The 4,939-nt window shown below is 40.3% G+C and overlaps 1 pseudogene; it reads right to left on the reverse strand.

The window, feature by feature from the left end:
* Positions 1–1,272: 1,272 nt before the first annotated feature.
* Positions 1,273–4,306, reverse strand: LOC137711710 (cation/H(+) antiporter 18-like; annotated as a pseudogene).
* Between the last annotated feature and the right edge of the window lie 633 nt (positions 4,307–4,939).

Consider the following 4,939-nt stretch of genomic DNA (forward strand, 5'->3'; position numbering starts at 1 on the left):
CGTTGAGTTCACTACTTTCATCTTGTTTGACGTTTGTTTTAGACATTATGCATACTTCTCACTTTTCTCCTTAGTCTATTGGTTTTCACCTACATTAGGTTTTACCATAGCGAGGTTTTGTGAGTTTTACTTCCAATGCATACTCTATTTATATTTGAGACTCGCATTCGCTCGTTGTGCTGCCGACTTCATCAACTGTTCTACCTCAACTGCTGAAGATCTGATACGATGTTTTGTTTGAGTATATCCACACTCAAGGGAGAGTGTTGCAGTCATATTTAGAATATGAATGTGATTGGTTAAATCCTAGTGTATCTAGGGATATCTTGGAATATTCCCTTTAGTAGTTATTATCCTATTAGAGTTGTAATTCCATTAGGGCAAGGATTTAACCTATCCTACTACTATAAATAAAGGCACAATGGGGTGATACAACACACACTTCACAATTAAATCTCTCTCTTCTCTCTCTCTTGCCACTGGCCTCCCTCCTTTTCTAGTCCTAAATACAGTTCAGTCAAATAGGCCTACAACACAACTAACAATTTAGCCTACAAGCACTATCATTTGTAAAAATAACTTATTAGCTGGATTATTATTACTATCTAAAGGCAAAAAGCATTCAACCTGGACTGCAAGAAATAGACTTGTCAAGAATAAATTCCTCACCCAGATGATCAGTTGATTATGGAAGCTAAAATTTAAACTGCAATTCCTTCTAATGTAAAGATTAGTTCTGCTGAGATTGCAGGAACCCTTTGTGACGGTCTCATGAGGTCCTGGGTTCGGAAACTCCCTATCCTCAATTTTATCATGTCGCGTTCACTAGCAGGGTTTAATGAAGGGTGTAAGCTAGCTTGATATGCATTGTTAGTGTCGACGCCACTAAGGTAAGGAGGGAAGGGGGTGTGCTCGTGGATATAAACTCGGAATTTTGAAAGGGGGTATATTGAGCAGTGGGGGTTATCACTAGAGTGCCCCTAAATTTGAAGGACTAGTATTTAATGTTCTAGTAAATTACATCCAGCTTTTTACCAACAAACAAATAAAATGGAGACAAAATTTAATCTTGAAAGGGACTGAAATATGAATCAGTGAATCACCCTGAATAGAATGAAACTGTAACAAATACTATGTGATAACTTCCCTGAATTTGTAGGACAGTACTATGATTAAAACATGAGAGACTAAACTTTGAATGCTAAGAACATTAACTTATATTGAAAACAAATGCAGGTCATTCAAACATTTGAAATCTACCTAGGCTGATTCTCAGTCTCGTTCAGGTAACTCTTCCTCCATCTTCGAGGCCAAATTCAACGATACCTGACAATTGTACTGTTGCACTATCAAGACTGATGCTGGTGTAGAAAAATCTGGTGAAATTAACAAGCTACCAACAGGACCAAGTTCGGGGCCCTCACTCCTCCTATTTAACGCTAAGGCTACTTCACCGCATGGTGTTCTCCCCACCAGAAACAGATGGCAGCGACCAATCTCACGAATCACATCAATGGTTTGCGCCTCATTTCTGACTACCTTCTCTTCGTATGTGATTGAGTCATCCTTGGCAGTTTTCTGCTTGAACTCGGTGAGGAATTCTTCATCCACTGATCCCGCTTTGGTGCCACCAGTGTCATCAATATTTATTCTAGAAAACTCCCCCGCAACCTCGGGTTCCACTACAAAGTGAATGACAATTAAACTAATGTCGGGGTGCTCAGCCATACGAGCACTATAAGCAAGGGCTTCACGGTCATCACGACCCCCAAAGAAGAGAACTGTGATGAAATAAGCAACGTTGCTTGCAGCAATGTGTGTGGCTCCACCAAGACCGTGATCAACCAGAATTCCAACTGAGCAAGGTGCATGTTGAAGAACCCTCTGGTTAACCAAGCGAAAGTCATTTCGCGTGGTCTCTAGTGTACCATCTAGCCTCTAGTGCTTATGGAATGGAAGAATTACGATTGCAACTCTTTTGCTCTCAGCGGTGGCACAAATGTCCTTGTGCGTATCAGAAACCGAAGAGATTTCAGTCATTGGTCTGATTGACACCCGACTTAATCATTGGTATGCCTCAAATGCCACAACAACGTTGTCAGAATTTGATTGCTGGCCCTTATTCCAGAAGGGTAACCCATTTCTTCTCGCCTTGTGTACCATTAATATAGCCGATGACCTCTCAGAGAGCTCCTTGAGGTGCATTGCATAGACACAAAGGCCTCTAGAAGATTTATTATAGATGGAATGTTTCTTGCACTATGAAAACAGGCCAAGATCCTTAGTTGGGTATTCGTATTTTTCCTTTCAATTGTCTTATGCTTGTAATCAGCCATTCTTCCCCTTTTTTTTGGCTTATACACGGCAACGACAAGAGGCTTAGTGATAAAAGTAGTAAACATAGCCATTAGAACCATAGTGGCAAAAGTCTAGTCATTCAAGACCTGCGAAACATGAACAAATGATACATGTTAAACGGTTATTTGATATAAAAAGAAACAATGATTATACAAGTGATACAAGATTTAGTTCGTTACCCTTCTATCTTTACCGATGTTTAAGACAACGAGTTCCACCAAGCCTTTACTGTTCATCAGGAACCCCAGAGCTAAAGCCTCGCGGACAGGCAATTTCCAGGAAAGAGACACCACAATCGTCCCAAAAATCTTCCCGAAACAGGCAGTAAATATGACCAAAACCAGAAGACCCCACGACTGAAGCCCCTGAATTGTAGCTGCATTAGTCTTCAGTCCACTAAACATTTTGTACAACGGTAAAAAGAGACCAGATACAAGATCTTCTACTTTTTCCACAAGAGCACTTGCAAATGGCCCCTCCTTTGGTACAAGAACTCCGACCACAAAAGCACCAAACATGGCATGAATTCCAAATGTATCAGTAACAAAAACCAGCAGCCAGAACAGCAGTTAGTGTAGCGCATACATTGATCTCATCAACAGGTTCACCTTCATGACATCGTTGAGACATCCATTTGAATATTGGAGGAACAATGACAATTGCACAAATAATAAACACACACGCAGACAAGAAGACCCATAGTGAAACAAGGGGAGATTGGTTACTGCCAGATAGGGCAACAGCAAGAGCGAGTAGAATCCAGGCGGCCACATCATTAACTGTGGCAGCCGACATAGCCATTTTTCCAATGTCTGTTCAAGAGTTTCAGTAGCATCTACCCCTTTGGCTATGGTTTCTCGGAGTTATCGAAATGGCCACACCCATGAACACAAGAAATACAGTAGCATCTACCCCTTTGGCTATGGTTTCTCAGAGGACAAATGCTGAACCGATTCCTAATGCAAATGGGAGGGTTATTCCTGCTACGGCAATGGCAAGGGCTTGTTTTCCAGTCTGACGTATGGATTTAGGATCTATCTCTAGGCCTGAAAGGAATAGAAAGAATAGGAGACCGAGGTTTGCTATGGTGTCCAACACAGTGATACTCTTCGGTGGAAATATTGCCTGAAGATAACTTTTGTTCCGTCCCAGAGCTGATGTCCCAAGTAGGATTCCTCCCTGCCAAACCAAAAATGCCATTCAACCTTTAGATGTATCACAATCAGCATGGTATTCTGCTTTAGGTTCAATTAAATACAAAAACATCTATTAACCCTCACAACATGCTTCTGTATGCAAAAATTTCAAAACAGGCAGAAGGAGCTTTAAAAAAAGACATCGAAAGGGGACGCCATGGAAGCATATCTTCATTCCAATATGCCTAAACGTCATGTAAGGATTTTCATACAGCACAAAGAAGAAGCAAAGAAGAATATCTGTATTGATCCTAAACACATCTGTATATCCAAGAATTCATTTAAATAAAAACAAATAAAATAAATATTTTTCAGAAACATTGTACTATTTTTCGCTAGACTACAGTCCAACACCCCCTAACATCCAAAGTAAAGAAACTTAACGGCCAACAAACTTCACACACAGAAATTTAACAATGAAGGGCCACAAGCTCTTCTCCTTGGAATTGGTCCCGGGAAGTAAGACTGAGTGTACACATAGCAACGTGATCAAGGACAAAACTAACTGCCCTTCGATTAAATTTCAAGACAAAAGTAAGAAATGAGCTTACAACAATCTCCGCAATGACTCGTGGCTGTCTTAACGGCTTCAGAACATAAGCAAGAACCCGAGTAGCTATAACTACAATACATATCTGCAAAATAGCGAGAGGCAGTGCAAAATGAAGAGGACTGTCCCCCTGGAACACACCGTTTGATGTGGCCTTCATTGGAGGCGGACATGTATGCCCTGCTGGAGCATTGGAAGCCATCTCTCCCAAATCAACGTCCACGAACGAAAAACCGAACACTTAAACTTCAGTATCTGCCAACTGAAACCCAATATCAGAATTCAAATTCAGAATTACCAAATTGAATAGAAGAGGACCACACCTCCACTACACGAATCCTTTGAATATACATTCATACAAGACAAATATGTTCAACAAAAGAGCATATACATTAATGGACAACATATCATGCGCCAAAAAATAAGTGAATCATCTCCCACAAAGCGCCACTTTGCGTAGCGTTAGAACAAACACAGCACCTAACCAACCTGGAAGGGTCGCTTTAGATCCAATGGCTGAGATTAAAAAAGATTAAAATTGTCTTTTTTCTATTGGATCACTATCCCAAATCAAACAGTACGGTTCGTTGGTTGGTTTATAAAGAGTCCTAAATCCAGTCAATTGGGATTAAAGAGTCCCAATGCTGATCAAAGTCAATGAATTTAAATGGAATTTGAAAAATCACAGAAGAAGAACAACACTAACACAAATGAATTAGCAAACAAGCAGCATTCTAATCAATGGCATTAACCCATGTGAGATTTCTGGGAAAGAATCCAACTCTACAACTTAAATCACATTTTTCACAAAACCCCATAAAAATCTTGCAAAACA

The sequence above is a fragment of the Pyrus communis genome, chromosome 12 (genome assembly GCF_963583255.1).
Source record: "Pyrus communis chromosome 12, drPyrComm1.1, whole genome shotgun sequence".
Classification (NCBI taxonomy): domain Eukaryota; kingdom Viridiplantae; phylum Streptophyta; class Magnoliopsida; order Rosales; family Rosaceae; genus Pyrus; species Pyrus communis.